This window comes from Lygodium microphyllum, chromosome 29 (assembly GCF_053477565.2).
Source record: "Lygodium microphyllum isolate KBCC chromosome 29, Lygodium_microphyllum_v1.1.10, whole genome shotgun sequence".
NCBI lineage: Eukaryota > Viridiplantae > Streptophyta > Polypodiopsida > Schizaeales > Lygodiaceae > Lygodium > Lygodium microphyllum.
In genome coordinates, this window is record NC_141163.1 from 49336278 (window position 1) to 49357454 (window position 21177).

Genomic DNA, 21177 nt, shown 5'->3' on the forward strand with positions numbered 1-21177 from the left:
ACTGATTTGAGCTTGGTTTATGCTCAGTTGACTGTGTTTTTTTATTTTTGGAATACATTTTACAGCAAGCAGGTTGTCAGGAAAACTGTCCAGAATTGCAGGAAATTGTCCTGAATGGCAAGAAACTGGTCCTAAACTGTAGGAAAAGAAGTCAGATACTTACAGGTTGTATATTGTTGAGTGTTGAAATGACTTGTTTTTTGGCTGATTTTTGTTGTTTTTGAGAGCCGAATGGTTGATTTTATGAGATGATTGGTTGGTTTGGAAGTGGTTTGAGAGTGTTTTGGATAATATTGATTGTGTTTTGGAAGTTCATGATGTTTATTAGTAGAGATGTGAGGTTCTGTGATGTTTTGATAGGTTCTGATTGGTTCTGTATACCTTCTGTATAGCTTTTGTTTTGTTCTATTTTGTTCTGATTGTCTTCTGTAAGGAGGGATGGAGTATTGATTGATGAAGATTGAGATCTTGTGAAAGATTATTGAATGGTTTGTGAGAGTTTGGAATGGTTTGAGTATGAGTTATGAGGTTTTGATGACCTTCTGTAACCTTCTGTAGGTCTTCTGTCTCTGTTCTGTTCTGTACTGTAGCTGTTCTGGTACTGTTCTGTATGCTTCTGTATGTGTTCTGTACAATGTATGTGTAGCTTGGGAAAGTTTTCTAGCCTTGGAAAGAGGTGAATACAAGTGCAAAAGAGCTGGAAGAAGTAGTTGCTGAAGACTCAAGTGAAGACTGGAGTGAAGTGACAGTAGTGAGCTATGAAAAGACACTGTAGTGGCTCTGGTGACTCTTCATATCAGACATACCTCTTGGGAGGGGTATCCACGACCTAAGAAGGATTACTGAGAGTGATTTTGAGAGATTTTAGTGAGGGTATGATGTATTATTGATGGAGAGAGAGAGAGAGAGAGAGAGAGAGAGAGAGAGAGAGAGAGAGAGAGAGAGAGAGAGAGAGAGAGAGAGAGAGAGTCAGAGATAGCAAATTCTACTAAAACAGAGTGATTGTATGTGAGAGATTGAGAGAGAAGACTATGAAGATATTGAAGATGAATACTATGTGATGTATTTCCATTCAAAGATGGTGTATTCCTTTGCTTTCTTTGTTATATTGATGGATTTTGTGAAGATATTGAAGAATATGGTTGATTCTATCAAATCCGTGGGAGATCTACATGATGCTGCATGAAGATTTGTTGTGCCTGGTGTTCTTTTCTTCATTGTGATCATATAAAACATAATAAAAAAGCTTGTTGATGTTACAAGATAGATTTTCTTGCAAGATAATTCCCTTTTCCTTGGTGTTCCTCTTGGGGCTCCATGTTTTTGGTGCGCAACCGGGGAACTTGCCATCAACAAGCACGAGAAGAGGCAAAAAATGAAGGAAATGGCATTGCCAAGAAGAGAAGAATTCAATGGATGTTTGTAAAGTTCCTTCTTCCACTTTCCACAAGAAGTTCATCCCACAATGGCGGAAACACATCAGCATCATGATGCATACTCTATGTAGTGGACAGTTTCCTCTTCCTATTGAAGCAGCAGAAACTTGCATCTTGGTGGCAAACTGTTTGGGAATAAACTGAAGAGCAGAAACAGAGAGAATGACCATACATGGAAGATTTGGCATTCATTGAGAAGTTTCCAGACATCATCAAGTGGGAGATTGTGAAGAAGCTTCAGGAGTCTTGGTCTGTAGAGGTTCACAAAGACAAGAAGGAAAAGAGTTGGAATTTGTTCATGGATGCTCAACAGCAAGATATGTGGGATGCTTGGTGCACTGATAATCTTCTGTTTGTTCAATTAGCAACCCACTGGAAGTTGGTAGACAGTGTTCTTTACAACATACACTATTGAAACCATCAGAAGCTGGCATTACTATGATGATGGTACCACCACAATGCTTAGACGGATGCATTTTGACACCTTCAGAACCGAATACCTTCCTCTGTGCAGTGGCATGAAAGCAAAATTCAGAGACGTTGAAAAGGAAGAAGTAGAAGAAATGTTGGCAAGAGAGTCCTCCAGATACTGAAGCCTTCTGTTAACCCTCTGTGGAGCACTAACAACATAGTGGAACCAACCCCCTGATGAATGACGCAATAAAGAGGCAAGCGTTAGAACGAGTCCAGAGGTACGTGAGAAGAGAGAAAGAAAAAATCAGAGCCGAGAACGAGCTCGCAGCAGAAGCCGCCTTTGACGCCCTTGCGGAACTCTTTGCAGAAGTCCCAATGGCACATCAAGCCCTTCCTCCTCCTGCTGGAGGTCCACTTCCAAGCCAGATCCATCCTGGAAATATTGATGATAGGCCGGCGAATGTAGTTCCATTGCCAGTTTTTAAGGGAGAGTACAATGAAGACCCCGATCTTCATGTAGCAGAGTTTATGGTAGCATGTGTGGCTAACAATGCCAGAACCCCTGAGCATTGGTTAGCAATATTCCCCGCCACTTTCAAGGGCGCGGCGTTTCAGTGGTATGAGAGACAAGCAGTAGGAACTTTTGGCACATGGGACGACCTGAAGTTGGCCTTCCTCACTAAATTCAGGCGTGAAGGTTTTGAAGAGCGGATGCGAGAGGAATTTAAGTCAGTCCTCTGGAGAAAGAGTAGAAGCTTATGTCTCATAAATGGAATCCATTCTGAAGAGATGGACTAACCATAATCTAGATGATGGCATTCAAAAGGGGGTGTTTCTCAGAGGATTACAACCAGAAGTCCGTAAGTTTGTGGAGCTGCAATGACCAGCCACACTGCAAGCTGCAACAGAAGGTGCAAGACTGTACGATGAAGTGGAAGCTAGATTGGCGATGAATCCAGGAAGAGGAGTCCTACCTCCTCTGATGCCAGGAATGATGTACCCACCAAATGCAGTCCCAGGGACTGTCCCCTACCCCTACCAACAGATGCCCCCAGTATCACAGGACAGTGCACCAAATCCACAGTGGCCACAATCAATGCCTCAAATGATGGTTCAACCACAACAACAATGGTCCCAACCAATTTTCCCAATGCCGAATCAGCAGCAACAGTGGAACCCTACTAACTGGAGCCAACAGCCAACAGTTCAAACAGGAGCTCTAAATCAGAATCAGAGCAGAGACCCCTCTGCACCAGCCCAACTTGTTTATGTAGTGATTACAGAGACTCCTCAAAACCCTACTGCCAGTACCTCAGGAGGAGAAAGCTTGAAGGATTATTTATCCAACTCAGTTGCAAATATAAAAAAGGAGTTGATGGATGTGATTACAGAGCAGCTACAGACGCTGAAAGTGAATACCGCCAGCATATCCAACGTTGCAGGAGCAGGAAGAGATGTGATGTGGTCAAATACTTGGTGTGGTAAGTGTCATCAAGCAGGCCATTTAGCCACTGAATGTACACGAAAACCAACCATCCCTGGAGCTTTCTGTTCCTACTGTTTACATAAGAACCATACAGAGGATATTTGCTCTCTGAAGGAGATGCATGATAGGAGAGAAAAGGAAGAAGACGCAAGATTCAACTTGTTGGAATCCAAAATGACAACATAAGATATTGGACCCAAGCCTAGAGAGTTTGGTCCTAATTTCGGTCCAAGAAGGTTTCCATCCCAAAGTTACAGAGGAAGACAGTCTGGTGGTGGTCAGAGATCAGAAGTGGAGTGTTACAGATGCGGAGAAAAGGGACACATTTCATCAAATTGTCCAAATCCCAGAAGGTCAGTGGATTACAAGCCCTTATGCAGTCGATGCAAAGGAGAAGGCCACACTGCAAAAGACTGTCCAAGCCCAGCCCCAGTGAAAAACAGTGCTACTGATAATCCGGCCAAGGCCCAAGAGCCTACCTCCAATTTAGTGGAATTGGAAGTGGCTGCCATCACACGTGCAAAGAAGAAGGAACCACCTATCCAGAAAGAAAACAATCCTCCTGCTAGAACAATGAAGTTCAATCTTCCACCAGAAGAACAAAACAGAACAGAGCCTGACAGTGCCGTACAGAGCATTACAGTGCCACAGAGAGTTACAGAGATAGTTCCAGAGACAGGACCAGAGGTCCAGGAGATAGAAGAGGAGGAGGTGTCACAAGTGGCAGAAGAAGTTCCCATGATTCCTCTGTTGGAAGAAACAAGGAAAATGAAAATGGGTGTTGCCCCATTCCCTAACCGTTTAGAGAAGCTAGTGGATCCTATTAATGAATACGATCTGGTCAGAGATCTAGATACCTTTAAACCAAACCTCACATTCCGACAATTATTGATGCTATCTCCCAGTTGCCGAAAAAGGTTCAAAAGTATACTGACAAGACGACGTGGCTTAAGGATTGCTCCCTCAACAGCAACAAAGTCCAACAGAGCTCCAGAGCCTGTCAAAGAAGTGGACATAGCTAATGCCTTCCTAGATCCGGGTACCCCAGAGACTGGCGTGTGGATTGAAGGCTGCTTCATTGCAAATGCACTGATTGATGGAGGTTCATCAGTGAACATTATGACGGATGTGACAATGAAGGATCTAGGCCTACAAGGTGTGCAACCCACCCAATGGCTCATCAGACTGGCGGATCAAAGCAGAATCAAGCCTTTGGGCATTCTCCCATATGTGAAGACTACAGTGGCTGGAAAAGATTATTGGCTAACCTATCTGGTGGTGAAGCCAAACTCTTATGGTACATCCTACCCCCTGTTACTGGGCAGACCATGGCTTTTTGAAGCTAGAGCAAGGACGGATTGGTTCAAAGGAACCTTGACCTTGGGTAGAGAACCTAACAAAGTGGTGCTGAAGCTATATGGTGCTCAAAAAGGACATGGATCCACCTCCTTGGAATTATCTTCTGACTCCCCTAATGAGGCTACAGATGGAACATCAGCAGATGAAGATGCTGTCAAATAGATCCTTCCCAAAAACACAGTGGCACATTCCTTAACAGTGGATACTATAAGCCGACTTCCAAAAGATGCAAAGCCATTGTCAATGGGTGAATACTTCCTGCCTGAACCAGGAACGATTTCCGAAATCACTTCTGACAGTGAGATAGAAGCATGGATGTACTGCTCTCCCTGTTACATGGCCATAGCAGAGCCAGAGACAGAGGCAGAAAATGACACAGAGAACCTGTTCTTCTCTTACAGAGCTCCTACAGAGCCAGAGCCAAAGACAGAGACAGAGACAGAGACAGAGACAGAGATAGAGACAGAGCCAGAGACAGAGACAGAAGAGGATGGAGATGATATGGACGAAGAAGGTTATGAAAGTGAGCCAGAAGAATCTATCCCACCTGCAGAGGATGCATTTGAAGAAGAAGGTCCAGAAGCATCAGAAGCAGACGAGCTCATGCTGTGGGACAAAATGGCAATGGTACCATTTGGTCTGGTAAATGGATCTTCTCATATGCAAAATCTTTATAAGAAATGGATTAAGAAGAACAAGCCGTCTTTCAACAGTGGCTCTTGCCATCCTCAACCACCTTTGCCAAAGAAAGATGATGATGATGCACCGTGCCAACAAGCACTAGTCCCACAAACCCAACAGAAATCAGAGGGTCCCTATTATGTGACGTTCCTGGATGTGTCATCAGAAGATGAGTCTTCAAGCCAAGAGGTAACTAATCTTGAAACAAACCCGAAAGGGCTCTAATCCCATTCCAACATCTCAAGGAGCAACCTAAGTCTCCACCAAAAGAAGAAGTTGGGTCTAGTGGGACATCAGAAGAGGACATCACTCCCTTGAAGGAGTCGGATCTGTACCCAGAAGCAGTCCACGGGACCTTCATCCGTGAAGTAGAAGGTGAAAGGCAGTTAACTTTTGTGGATGCCGATGGCACTGAACGCCACTTGAAGGTGGGTAGCAGCCTACCAGAAGAGTTGTCAACCTTGTACAACTTGTTGAAAGAAAATTTGGACGTGTTTGTGTGGTCCTACAAAGACCTAAAGGGGATTGATCCCACAATATGTCAGCACCATATTGACTTGGAGCTTGATGCCAAGTCAGTACGGCAACGACAGAGGCGAATGAACCCGAATTATTCCACATTGGTGAAAGTAGAGCTGCTGAAGCTTCTGGAAGCCGAGTTCATCTATTCAGTGGCAAATAGTGAATGGGTTTCACCCATCGTGGTTGTACCCAAGAAGAATGGCAAATTGAGAATATGTGTGGATTTCCGCAAGCTCAATTCCAAGACGAAGAAGGATCACTTTCCTATCCCTTTCACAGACCAACTATTGGACACTGTGGCAGGACATGAGCTTTATTCCCTTTTGGATGGATTCAATGGATACAACCAAGTCCAAATCGCACAAGAAGAAAAGTCCAAAACAACCTTCACCACAGAATGGGGGACCTACGCTTACCGAGTGATGCCATTTGGCCTCTGCAATGCCCCTGCTACTTTCCAGCGAGTCATGATGGCCGCATTCCAAAATCATTTGCACGATTTTATTGAGGTATATTTGGATGACTTCTGTGTCTATAGTTTGATCCGTGAACACTGGGGACACCTGGAACAATGCTTTGACCGATGCCGGGAGTATGGGATTTCCCTCAACCCCGACAAATGCATCTTTGGGGTCTCTTCTGGAGTTCTGTTGGGCCACATTGTCTCTGCACAAGGGATATCAACAGACCTTGCAAAGATCGAAAAGATTGCAGCTCTGACAGCACCCACCAACCTCAAACAGTTGAGGGGATTTCTAGGCCATGTGGGTTACTACAGAAGGTTCATAGCCCATTTTGCAACAAAGGCAACCTCCTTGCACAAGCTTCTGAGGAAAGATGCAGAGTTTGTTTGGACAGAATAATGTGACAAAGCTTCACCACTCTGAAGCAGTGTCTGATTGAGGCACCCATTCTGCAACCTCCTGATTGGATGAAAGAGTTTCATGTACACACTGATGCATCTATTGAAGGCTTAGGCGCAGTTCTCTGCCAGAAGGGCTCCTCGAAGCTGGATCAACCCATCTATTACGCAAGCCGAAAAGTCACTGATAGAGAACGAAACTATACAGTGACAGAGCTGGAGTGCTTGTCAATGGTATTTGCCCTAGAGAAGTTTCGCCACTACCTCCTGTCTACCCACTTTAAATTTTATGTGGATCATGAGGCCCAGTCCTTCCTGATGAACAAAGCAGATGTGAAAGGACGAATGATGAGATGGCTCCTTCTATTCCAGGAGTTCGACTTTGAGGTGATTACTAAGCCTGGTCGTTCCCATGTTTTGGCTGATCATATGTCGCGTATCCCACAAACTGCAGATGAGGAGCAGGATGATCCAGACCTCCCTGATGCTTCCCTCTTTCTGGTAGAAACTGTAATCCCCTGGTATGCGGACATTGCCAATCTGCTGGCAACCCAACAGTATCCTCATGGCATTTCTAGTCGGGAAAGGAAGAAGCTTATGTTAGAATCGGCCCCCTACACCTTGTTAGGTGGTGCATTGTACAAGAAAGGCAAAGATGAAGTGCTCAGAAGATGTGTTGCAGGAGATGAGATTGGGATTGTTTTGAAGGCTTGCCATGACGAGCCATGTGGAGGCCACTTTGCAGGAGAAGCTACAGCCAGGAAGGCTCTGCTAGCAGGATACTGGTGGCCTACCCTTCATAAGGATGCCTATGCTTATTGTAAAAGATGTGATGCTTGTCAGAGAATGGGAAAACCCACCAAGACAAGTGCTATGCCACTTCAACCTATCCTTCCCTTGAAGCCGTTCGAGAAGTGGGGCATCGACTTCGTAGGTCCAATGGATCCTCCCACCAGAAGGAAACAGAACCGATACATCCTCGTATGTACGGATTATGTTACAAAGTGGTGTGAAGCTAAAGCCCTACAGTGGGACGATGGTAACAACGTGGCCCTGTTCATGTACGAGAATATCATCACCCGTTTTGGTAGTCCCTTAGAGCTGCTAAGTGACAGAGGCACTCATTTCATTAATAAAGTCATGGAAGAGTTGACAGAGTTGTATAAGATCCGCCATCGCAAGTCCACTCCTTATTACCCCAGAGCCAATGGCCAAGTCGAAGTCACCAATCGCATCCTCTGCTCGATTCTGACAAGAACGATTGCCACACGTCGTCGTGATTGGGATGATCGACTTACAGAGGCCCTCTAGGCGTACAGAACCTCCCATAAAGCAGTAAAGGACAGACACCCTTCCAGCTGGTGTATGGTACAGAAGCTGTTTTCCCTGTTGAACTGGAATTTCCCTCTTTGAGAGTGGCTATCAAATTGCGTTTGGGGGACGATGATTCACTACAACGCCATCTCCTACACCTCGAATGTTTGGACGAAACTCGTAGGATGGCTCTACAGTGCATGGAAGCCACGCAAGCTCGACGTAAGGCTTACCATGACAGCTTCATCAAGCACAAGGAGTTCAAAGAAGGTGATTTTGTCCTAGCCTATGATTCACGATTTGGCAAGTTTCCTGGCAAGCTCCAACAGCGGTGGATGGGCCCATATAAGGTACTTGCCGTCAACCCCAATGGCTCTGTCCAAGTGCAGACCGTTGATGCCTCTGATGATCCCTTCCTGATCAATGGATATCGCCTGAAGAAGTACTTCCCTCCTTGGGGATCTTGACAATCATGGTCATCTGATCCTTTCCCTCGTTGGCGTGGCACTGTACTTCTTATGATGCTACTTCTGATAACCGTTCTTCAACCACTCCTGATGAAGTGGATGCAACCCTCTGTCCCCTCAGTTCCATCTTCCAGCCTTGATCTCTTATCCTCTATGTTTCACCAGCGATAGTGGTGAGGTTGGTTCTGATACACATGGTCTTTCTACCATTCCCTTGCTTAGATCGAAAGATATATATATATATATATACATATCGGTCATGGGAGAAAATGACTTAGGTCCCTGTCATGCTGCCCTATTCTTCGAGAAAAGGTGGAAACACCCTCGGGAATAGGGAAAAACTAGAAAAACAAAAAGAAAAGAAAAAAAAACAAGAAAAAAAAAAATCTGTTATGGGAGAAAATGAAAAAATTCCCTGTCATAGCAGGCCTCGTTCCAAGAAAAGGTGGCACACACCCTTGGGCGGGAAGCTGGCTGTGGAAAAGGTGGCAACACCCAGCAGTCCAGAAAGTGGATTCATTAATTGATATTTCCAGGATCCAGTTCCGAAGCTACCTCCCTTGGTACGCTGTGTCCTGGGTCTCTCTATAGAGCATCTAACTGTCCTCTAGCAGACGACATGTCCTATTCAACACAACGTTCGATTTGATGGCTACCTCCCTGGGTATGCCTCTTCAACAACTGAGGACGCGATCTTCATCGACAAATAATCGAGTGACATGAGCTTTCATCCTACCCAGATGGGGACGTGAGTATGGGTTGCCCTCTGTAACTATCAACAACGAGTGAGACAGAGGGTGGAGCGAGTGACCAGTCTTTTCCCTTCAAATCAAATGAGAGGTGAGTAGTGTGAGTGAAGTGTTGCACGCACGGGACGGGCCTCTCAATGCACAAAGCACAATTTGTTTTTGTGCACTGCACCATAAGGCTCCCTGGCCTTCCTTCTCGCACCGTATACTGGCACAGGGCAGGATGCACAGTTGCACCATCAAATGCGCACAAGGCATACAACCTTTGCACAAGTGACCGTGAGGATTACATCAATGGGTTTCAGGATATGGTTGCCCTCCTGTACATATCAACAGAGCGTGAGACAGAGGGTGGGCTGAGTGTGACTGGAGTTTCTTCAATCAATTACTTAGAGGTGAGATTGAGGGACGTTACTACACTTGGGGTCAGGTATGTTCCCGTTTCCCTATGTACCCATGGGATGGGGCTCTACCGTCATCACAAGACACATCACCCTGTTCTGTACACTGCACTGTAAGGCTCCCTTGCCTTCCTCCTTGCATCTATGCCAGATGGGTTGAACGCACTAATGCACCATCAACTGTGCACCCTGGCATACTTCCCTCTGCACCATTCCCCTATCGATTTCTAAACTGGGTATGAGATATGGGTTTCGATCATTATTCCTCGAGTGATATTAGTCCTGGGGCGAGTGATAGTTCTTTCATTCCATTTGAGTGACTGTGAGTTGAGTGCAATATCCCTCATCATCGACAATTTTTCTGCGATTCCTTCAATCAGCTACCTCCCTGGGTGCTGCCGTGTGGTCCCTGCCATGATGGATGTGTGCTGTAAAGATACCTTGGTACCTCCTGTAGCAGCCGACAATGACACAGGACGTGCCATTTACAATCAATCTCGATCCTCAACAATATGGGCCATGTTTTTCTAACCCTACACTTTCTATTTCTTAGTGACGTTCATGTATTAAGTGTGGGGACGTTAGTGGATGGTCTGCTGTGTGGCTCTAGGTCCCTGTTGCTCGGTTAACCCTATCCGTTAAGATCTTAAGTGTGGGGACGCGTCCCTACACGTCTATATTGCATACCCCTCTGCATATGCCTCAACCTGCTAGTGCCTCTATGCCATGCCTTGTTTTTACCTTGATGGGGTCCCTTCCCACCCACCTGTTTATTTTCCACCCACCCTTGGGGCTGTTCCCTTGCAGTTTTCCTTCATTCCCTGATTTTGCGGTCGTGCCATGTGAACGCACCCTACATTCACCGAAGTCCACATCCAACCTTATAGACTTGTTTCTTCCTCTGAACTGACCATTTTTTCTTTTTACCTACCCCTATTATGATGCACGGTTTTCGAGTTATTAATTTTTGAAGCATTTTGCGTAAATTAGTTGGTTTTCCATGTGAACGCGCTTTCGTTCCTTCGAAACCATGATTTGACATCATAGCCCTGACACCCACTTTCCCACTGACATTTTTCCTTTTTACTCCGAGTCATTCCGATGCACGGTTTGTCCAATATTAATTTTCCGGTTTTTTAAGACTTTTTCGTGCGTCTTTTTGACATTTTTCCATGTGAACCTGCCCTGTTTGCATCGGAATTCCAATTTGATTTCACAGCCGTGTCCCCTGTGCCTTCCCCTACCTTTTTCCTTTTTCCTCCATCCTCTTTCGCCTTCTGGATTTTTACTTATTAATTTTTAAATGTGTTTTCGGGTGTATTTTTGGTGTTTTTTTGCATGTGAACCCCTCCTACTTCCACCGGAACTGCGTTTTAACTTGACCACCCTGTACCACCCTTCCTGCGGACATTTTTCCTTTTTACTTCCTTTCATTCCGGCGAGCGGTTCGTCCAATATTAATTTCCGATTCCATTTTTGGATTTGGTTTTTGAATTTTTCCCATGTGAACACGTCTTATCTTATTCAAAACTATGTTTTGATGTGATAGGATTGTCGGGCACATCTTTCTGCACATTTTTCCTTTTTCTTCCACCTCATTCCGATGCACGGATCTTCCGATATTAATTTTTAATTGCGTTTTTGGACCCGTTTTTTGTGTTTTTTGCACGTGATCATCCTTTACCCCCCCGAAACCTCCGTTGCATATTTTCCCTGTCTTCCCCCTGCCGTCTTGTCCACTTTTTGTTTTTACGACATTTCTGTTTGATGTCCGGATTGGGAGTTATTAATTTTTCTTTATTTTTATGTGTTTTCGCGCGCTCTGTCCCGCACGTGAACGAGTCCATTTTCGATTTTACGTGTCTTAACGTGCCCCAGTCGTATCCGCGTGCCTCGTCCCAGCATCCGGGCACCCTTTCAATCCCGTCACGGCAAATTTTTTTTACCTCGCCCCGCGCACGCGCGCGGGACGGGGGTACGTCTCCTTTTTGGGCCACTATCCCTACCCTACCCCGCCCATTACCCCTCCCCCGCCCATTGCCCCTACCCCTACCCCATCCCCTCCACCCCTTTTCCACCCCCCCTGGGCCCCTGCCCATCCCCTCCAACCCTTTCCTACCCCCCCTACCCCGACCCCTCCCCACCCTAACCGCCTCCCTCCCTACCTCTCCCCTCCTCTGCATCCTCCAACCTACCCCTCCCCCTCCTCCTCCATTACCTCTCTCCTCCCCTGCTTCTCCTCCACTCCTACCCTCCTTCTCCTGCCTGATAGCGCCCTCCTCCCCGCCAACGCCCTCTGCCGCGCCCTGTACCGTGGCGCCGCATCCCGCCCGTTTCCAGCCTGACGTGCCTCCTCGCCGCCGTGGAGCACTCCCCCGAGCCGCGGACGACGCTTCTGATGCCACTACGTCCGCCCCTACCTCCCCGACACCCGGTTGCGCCCGCCGGTGGCCCGCGTGGTCAGCGCCCGGCCGCTGACGCGGTGCGCCCCCGGTCATTTCGCCCGTGCAGCCCCCCGCTGGCCCGTCGCCCCGCCTGCTTCCTGTCGTCCTGCGCCTGACGCCCGAGCCGCCCTCTGACGCCGTACCCACCCTCTGCCGTCGACAGCGCCCCTGCCACTGGCCGCCCTCTGCTCGCCAGGTTGCCCGCTCCAATCGCCCTCCTCCACGTGTGCAGCCCACCCCCCCTTCTAAAACACCCCCCCCCCCCCCCCCCCCCCCCCCCATTACACACATTCCCCCCCCCCACTAACACACCCCCCTTCTAAACCCCCATTCCCCCCCCATTACACACATCCAACCCCCACTAATGCACACCCCCACACAAGCCCCCCTTTCTCCCTATTACCTACCAACCCTACTCCAACCCCCACCCAAGCCCCCCCGTCCTACTATCCAACCCCCTTACCCTATCTAAGCCCCTTTTCCCCCCACAGGCACACCCACAGCAGACAACCCCTTCTTAACCACTGTTCACCTGCAAACAACCACCGTCCCCCTTCCTAAAACCCTGTCCACCCGCTGAACCGCAGGACACAACCCTCCATAAGCCCTTGTCACCCGCCAACGCACGCCGCAACATGCCGCCCCATTTTCAGTCAGTGATCACCCGCACAGGGTGCGTACACGCGTGTGGGTGATTGTTCGTGATTGATCGTGTGATTGTGCGGGATCGGGTGCGCGAGCTTGTTAGCTGGTTGTTCCCACGCAGCTGCCATGCAGCCTATTTCTGGGTATTTTCCCAGCTTTTTAATTCCAACACCCGAAACCTTTAAAAAAACCATTGCAAATTTTTAAAAAAAACATTAAACAATCCTTAAAATTTTGAAAAAAATACAGAAAAATCTAGAAAAATTTCTACTCTTTCTGCAACCAATTGTCTATTTTTTCTAACCTGTCACTTTCAAGAAAAAAATTCAAACCATTTTTAAAAAAATCCAAAATCCTTTTCAAAATACTTAGAAACATGCACAAATTCATTAAAAATGCTAAAAAATTCCTAATTAATTTCCGAAAACTTCCTAAAAATTCCATTACCATTTTTACTTATTTTTGACATATTTTCTAAGCTGAAAAACTACTTCATACACAACCTAAATTCATGACAACAAAAAATCAAAAAATACACAAACAAAAATACAATTAAAAATCATTTTTCATCCACATACCCACTAACCATCTAGGAAACAAATCCAGATATTTTTGGATTATGGAGAGCGTATTCTTTGCATTTACATACACCCACTACCAGGTATTTTCCCTTTTATTTGTTATTTTTTCACCTACCCCAAAACCCACGGTTAATTCAAAAATAACAAAAAAAACAAACAAACCAACAAATAATAAAAAAAGATTGAACCCTAACCACCACCATGGTACGCGCATTCGCGCTAAACACACCATTTTTTTAATAAAAATTAACCGGCCGTTCACTTAGCACGCGCTAAGTGCGCTAAAGAGGCACTTTAATCTTTTTAATTAAAATGAACCAGCCGTCACAAGAGCACACGCTGGCAAAAAAGCGCTCCACATCACCTTAATTTGTAATCAATGAATTTGCATTTAGAGACCCAGTCTGGGTATTGAAGTCTGGGATTCGGATTCAATGCACCGCTTTAACCTAATAATTGGTAATTAAATTTTTAAGAAGGAACCACCGTTTTCTTGATAAGGTTTATCACTTAATAAAAATTCACCCATTTCTTAATAATTTATTACAAAGAACCTTTCATTTAAATTAATTTTCCCCTCACTGCACTTAATTCCCCTTTTTAATGAACTCGTTTCGTGGGATGGGTATACGAAGTTTTTGGAGTTGTCTCCATGGTCAAGACCCTGTTTATCAAAAGTTGTGGTCTTGATGTGTGTAGTTTGTTGTGATGTTTTGGTTCAGTTTCTTTGTTACGGTTAAGGGTACGGTGTGTAGTTTTTTTTCTTTATTGCCTGATACGGGGATTTGGGTGTTTGTATGATGCATAGCATGAAGCTTTCGGTCGCATATGTCTAGAGGTCATATCAAATTTTTTCTAGGCTGTGGTTTGCTTGGGGATAGTTGATCGAGTCACGTTTTACCGTTTTGGTTGATCTCTTATCCTTGGTTTTTTGGTCTGTTGCTTTGCAGGCATTCTCCTTGATTGTCTGTGTTTGTGGTGTGTGTGTACCCATCTGAATGGTGCCTTCTCATGCTCCTATCCCTATCCAGTATGTCCCACTAGTCAGTAGGGATTACTCTTCCCTACTCACTTTTGAGCCTCTCACGAAGGTGGGACTTGCTGCTTTTGTGGCTACCTCCTTTCCATTGCTTCCAGAGGATCCATCGATGTGTGATGAGTTTCTGGCCTCCTACAGCAAGAAGTCGGGACTGGTCCAGGGTATTTCTATGACTTTGATACCTTGAGGCCTAGGGAAGGCTCTTTCTCTTCCCTTCAAAGGTGAACCTTTTGTTACCACTCGCCAGCTTTTCTCTAATGACGAGATTTTGAAGCTGTTACAAAAGTAGATAAGGGAAATGCTGGATGTTAAGAAGGTGATAAACTCTTCAGGAGTTTCCTTTTCCATGATCACTGATCCTGTGTGGAAGATGGTCTGTCAGTTTCTCCAAGACAGGTTTATGCCTGCAAAAACGCCATCCCAGTACTTGTTCAAAGAGCTTTTCATAGCTTCAAGGATGGTGTTGAAAGGAGTCGCTATTGATTGGAGCACTTACCTCCTTACTAAAATGGATCAACATTTCGTCAAAGTCACCAGGGGTAATGTTACCAATGTCACCTATGGCTCGTATTTGTGTGCCTTCTTGACCTACTCAGGTTTACAGAAGAGTGTGCCTCCACCTCCTCCATCAGATCCAGTACCTCCTCCTCCACCTTCAGATGAGTCAGAACCAATTGACATAGAGGATGATGATTCTCCGCCTCCCCTGGTCATACAGCGCAAACGCTTGAAGCGGGGCGGCAGGTTGCGGCATGCGTCGACAGGTGACAAGGGCTTATGGAGGGTTGTGTCTTGCGGTTCAACGGGTGGACAGGGTTTTAGGAAGGGGGACGGTAGTTGTCTGTAGGTGAACAGTGGTTAAGAAGGGGTTGTCTGCTGCGGGTGTGCCTGTGCGGGGAAAAGGGGCTTAGATAGGGTAAGGGGGTTGGATAGTAGGACGGGGGGGCTTGGGTGGGGGTTGGAGTAGGGTTGGTAGGTAATGGGGGGAAAGGGGGGCTTGTGTGGGGGTGTTTGTTAGTGGGGGTTGGATGTGTGTAATGGAGGGGGAATGGGGGTTTAGAAGGGGGGTGTGTTAGTGGGGGGGAATGTGTGTAATGGGGGGGGGGGGGGGGGATGGGGGTTTAGAAGGGGGTGGGCTGCACATGTGCATGTGGAGGAGGGCGGTTGGAGTGGGTGACCTGGCGAGCAGAGGGTGGCCAGTGGCAGGGGCGCTGTCGACGGCAGAGGGCAGGTACGGCGTCAGAGGGTGGCTCGGGCGTCAGGCGCAGGACGACAGGAAGCAGGTGGGGCGACGGGCCAGTGGGGGGGTGCACGGGCGAAATGACGGGGGGCACAGCGTGTCAGCGGGCGCTGGCCACACGGGCCACCGGCGGGCTCAACCGGGCGTCAGGGAGGCAGGGGCGGACGTAGTGGCGTCAGAAGCGTCGTCCGCGGCTGGGGGGAGTGCTCCATGGCGGCGAGGAGGCACGTCAGGCTGGAGACGGGCGGGACGCGGCACCACGGTACAGGGCGCGGCTGAGGGCGTTGGTAGGGAGGAGGGCGCTGTCGGGCAGGAGAAGGAGGGTTGGAGTGGAGGAGAAGTAGGGGAGTAGAGAGGTAATGGAGGAGGAGGTAATGGAGGAGGAGGGGGAGGGGTAGGTTGGACGACGCAGAGGAGGGGAGAGGTAGGGAGGGAGGCGGTTAGGGTGGGGAGGGGTCAGGGTAAGGGGGGGGGGGGGTAGGAAAGGGTTGGAGGGGATGGGCAGGGGCCCAGGGGGGTGGAAAAGGGGTGGAGGGGATGGGGTAGGGGCAATGGGCGGGGGAGGGGTCATGGGCGGGGTAGGATAGGGGTAGTGGCCCAAAAAGGAGGCGTACCCCCGTCCCGCGCGTGTGCGCGGGGCGGTTTAAAAAAATTTGCCGTGACGAGATTGAAAGGGCACCCAGATGCTGGGACGAGGCACGTGGATGCGATTGGGGCGCGTTAAGACGCGTAAAATCAAAAACGGGCGCGTTCACGCGCGGAACAGGGTGTGCGAAAACACATAAAAATAAAGAAAAATTAATAACTCCCAATCCGGACATCAAACCGAAATGTCGTAAAAACAAAAAGTGGGCAAGACGGCAGGGGGAAGACAGGGAAAATATGCAACGAAGGTTTCGGGGGGGGGGGGGGGGGGATAAAGGGCGGTCACGTACAAAAAACACAAAAACGGGTCCAAAAACGTAATTAAAAATTAATATCGGAAGATTCGTGCATCGGAACGAGGTGCAAAAAAAAGGAAAAATGTGCAAAAAGACATGCCCGACAATCCTATCACATCAAAACATAGTTCTGACTAAGATAAGATGCGTTCACATGGGAAAAATCCAAAAAACAGACCCGAAAATGGAATCAGAAATTAATATTGGATGAACCGCGCGCCGGAATGACAGGCAGTAAAAATGTAAAATGTCCGCAGGAAGGGGTGGTATAGGGTGGTCACGTTAAAACACAGTTCCGGTGGAAGTAGGAGGGTTTCACATGCAAAAAAACACCAAAAAAACACCCGAAAACACATTTAAAAATTAATAAGTAAAAATCCAGAAGGTGAAAGAGGATGGAGAAAAAAGGAAAAAGGTAGGGGAAGGCACATGGGACACGACTGTGAAATCAAATTGGAATTCCGATGCAAACAGGGCAGGTTCACATGGAAAAATGTCAAAAAGACGCACGAAAAAGTCTTAAAAAACCGGAAAATTAATATTGGACAAACCGTGTATCGGAATGACTCGGAGTAAAAATGAAAAATGTCAGGGGGAAGTGGTTGTCAGGGCTATGATGTCAGATCACGGTTCTGAAGCAAGCAAAGCGCGTTCATATGGAAAATCAGCTAATTTACGCAAAATGCTTCAAAAATTAATAACTCGAAAACCGTGCACCGGAACAGGGGTAGGTAAAAAGGAAAAATGGTCAGTTCAGAGGGAGGAACAGGGCTATAAGATTGGATGTGGACTTCGGTGAACGTAAGGTGCGTTCACATGGCAGGACTGGAAAATCAGGGAATGAAGGAAAACTGGAAGAGAACAACCCCAAGGGTGGGTGGAAAATGAACGGGTGGGTGGGAAGGGACCCCATCAAGGTAAAAACAAGGCATGGCATAGAGGCACTAGCAGGTTGAGGCATATGCAGAGGGGTATGCAATATAGACGCGCAGGGACGCGTCCCCATACTTAAGACCTTAATGGATAGGGTTAACCGAGCAACATGGACCTAGAACTACACAGCAGACCATCCACTAACGTCCCCATACTTAAGACATGAACGTCACTGAGAAACAGAAGGTGTAGGGTTAGAAAAACTTGGCCCATATTGTTGAGGATCAGGGTTGATTGTCAATGGCACGTCTTGTGTCGTTGTCGGCTGCTGCTGCAGGAGGTACCAAGGTATCTTTACAGCACACATCTGTCATGGCAGGGACCATGCGGCAGCACCCAGGGAGGTAGCTGATTGAAGGAATCGCAGGAAATTTGTCGATGATGAGGGATATTGCACTCAACTCACAGTCACTCAAATGGAATGAAAGAACTGTCACTCGCCCGAGGACTAATATCACTCGAGGAATAATGATCGAAACCCATATCTCCTACCCGGTTTAGAAATCGACAGGGGAATGGTGCAGAGGGAAGTATGCCAGGGTGCACAGTTGATGGTGCATTAGTGCGTTCAACCCATCTGGCATAGGTACAAGGAGGAAGGCAAGGGAGCCTTACCGTGCAGTGTACAGAACAGGGTGATGTGTCTTGTGATGACGGTAGAGCCCCATCCCGTGGGTGCATAGGGAAACAGGAACATACCTGACCCCAAGTGTCGTAACGTCCCTCAATCTCACCTCTCAGTAATTGATTGAAGAAACTCCAGTCACACTCAGTCCACCCTCTGTCTCACGCTCTGTTGATAGATATAGGAGGGCAACCATGTCGTGAAACCCATTGATGTAATCCTCACGGTCACTTGTGCAAAGGTTGTATGCCTTGTGCGCATTTGATGGTGCAATTGTGCATCCCGCCCTGTGCCAGCATACGGTGCGAGAAGGAAGGCCAGGGAGCCTTATGGTGCAGTGCACAAAAACAAATTGTGCTTTGTGCATTGAGAGGCCCGTCCTGTGCATGCAACACTTCATTCACACTACTCATCTCTCATTTGATTTGAAGGGAAAAGACTGGTCACTCGCCCCACCCTCTGTCTCACTCATTGTTGATAGTTACAGAGGGCAACCCATACTCACGTCCCCATCCGGGTAGGATGAAAGCTCACGTCACTCGATTATTTGTCAATGAAGATCGCGTCGTCAGTTGTTGAAAAGGCATACCCAAGGAGGTAGCCATCAAATTGAACGTTGTGTTGAATAGGACATGTCGTCTGCTAGAGGACAGTTAGACGCTCTGTAGAGAGACCCAGGACACAGCGTACCAAGGGAGGTAGCTTCGGAACTGGATCCTGGAAATATCAATTAATGAATCCACTTTCTGGACTGCTGGGTGTTGCCACCTTTTCCACAGCCAGCTTCCCGCCCAAGGGTGTGTGCCACCTTTTCTTGGAACGAGGCCTGTTATGACAGGGAATTTTTTCCTTTTCTCCCATAAGAGATTTGTTTTTTTTTCTTTTTTTTTTCCTTTTTTTTTCTTTTCTTTTTGTTTTTCTTGTTTTCCCTATTCCCGAGGGTGTTTCCACCTTTTCTCGAAGAATAGGGCGGCATGACAGGGACCTAAGTCCTTTTCTCCCATGACCGATATGTATATATATATATATATATATATATATATATATATATATATATATATATATATATATATTTCGATCTAAGCAAGGGAATGGTAGAAAGACCATGTATCAGAACCAACCTCGCCACTGTCGCTGGTGAAAAATAGAGGATAAGAGGTCAAGGTTGGAAGATGGAACTGAAGGGACAGAGGGTTGCATCCACTTCATCAGGAGTGGCTGAAGAACGGTTATCAGAAGTAGCATCATAAGAAATACAGTGCCATGCCAACGAGGGAAAGGATCAGATGACCATGATTGTGAGGATCCCCAAGGAGGGAAGTACTTCTTCAAGCGATATCCATTGATCAGGAAGGGATAATCAGAGGCATCAACGGTCTGCAGAGCCATTGGGGTTGACGGCAAGTACCTTATATGGGCCCATCCACCGCTGTTGGAGCTTGCCAGGAAACTTGCCAAATCGTGAATCATAGGCTAGGACCAAATCACCTTCTTTGAACTCCTTGTGCTTGATGAAGCTGTCATGGTAAGCCTTACGTCGAGCTTGCGTGGCTTCCATGCACTGTAGAGCCATCCTGCGAGTTTCGTCCAAATATTCCAGGTGCAGGAGACGGCGTTGTAATGAATCATCTTCGCCCAAACGCTCTTTGATAGCCACTCTCAAAGAGGGAAATTCCAGTTCAACAGGGAAAACGGCTTCTGTACCATACACCAGATGGAAGGGTGTATATCCTGTTGCTACTTTATGGGAGGTTCTATATGCCCAGAGGGCCTCTGTAAGTCGATCGTCCCAATCACGACGATGTGCGGCAATCGTTCTTGTCAGAATCGAGTAGACGATGCGATTGATGACTTCGACTTGGCGGTTGGCTCTGGGGTAATAAGGAGTGGACTTGCGATGGCGGATCTTATACAACTCTGTCAACACTTCCATGATTTTATTAATGAAATGAGTGCCTTTGTCACTTACCAGCTCTAAGGGACTGCCAAAACGAGTGATGATATTCTCGTACATGAACAGGGCCACGCTGTTACCATCGTCCCGCTTTAGAGCTTTAGCTTCACACCACTTTGTAACATAATCCGTACATACGAGGATGTATCGGTTCTGTTTCCTTTTGGTGGGAGGATCGATTGGACCTACGAAGTCGATGCCCCACTTCACGAACGGCTTCAAGGGAAGGATAGGTTGAAGTGGCATAACACTTGTCTTGGTGGGTTTTCCCATTCTCTGACAAGCATCACATCTTTTACAATAAGCATAGGCATCCTTATGAAGGGTAGGCCACCAGTATCCTGCTAGCAGAGCCTTCCTGGCTGTAGCTTCTCTTGCAAAGTGGCCTCCACATGGCTCATCATGGCAAGCCTTCAAAACAATCCCAATCTCATCTCCTGCAACACATCTTCTGAGCACTTCATCTTTGCCTTTCTTGTACAATGCACCACCTAACAGGGTGTAGGGGGCCGATTCTAACATAAGCTTCTTCCTTTCCCGACTAGAAATGCCAGGAGGATACTATTGGGTTGCTAGCAGATTGGCAATGTACGCATACCAGGGGGTTACAGTTTCTACCAGAAAGAGGGAAGCATCAGGGAGGTCTGGATCATCCTGCTCCTCGTCTGCAGTTTGTGGGATACGCGACAGATGATCAGCCAGAACAGGGGAACGACCAGGCTTAGTAATCACCTCAAAGTCAAACTCCTGGAATAGAAGGAGCCATCTCATCATTCGTCCTTTCACATCTGCTTGTTCATCAGGAAGGACATGGCCTCATGATCCACATAAAATTGAAAGTGGGTAGACAGGAGGTAGTAGCGAAACTTCTCTAGGGCAAACACCATTGCCAAGCACTCCAGCTCTGTCACTGTATAGTTCCGTTCTCTATCAGTGACTTTTCGGCTTGCGTAATAGATGGGTTGATCCAGCTTCGAGGAGCCCTTCTGACAGAGAACTGCGCCTAAGCCTTCAATAGATGCATTAGTGTGTACATGGAACTCTTTCGTCCAATCAGGAGGTTGCAGAATGGGTGCCTCAATCA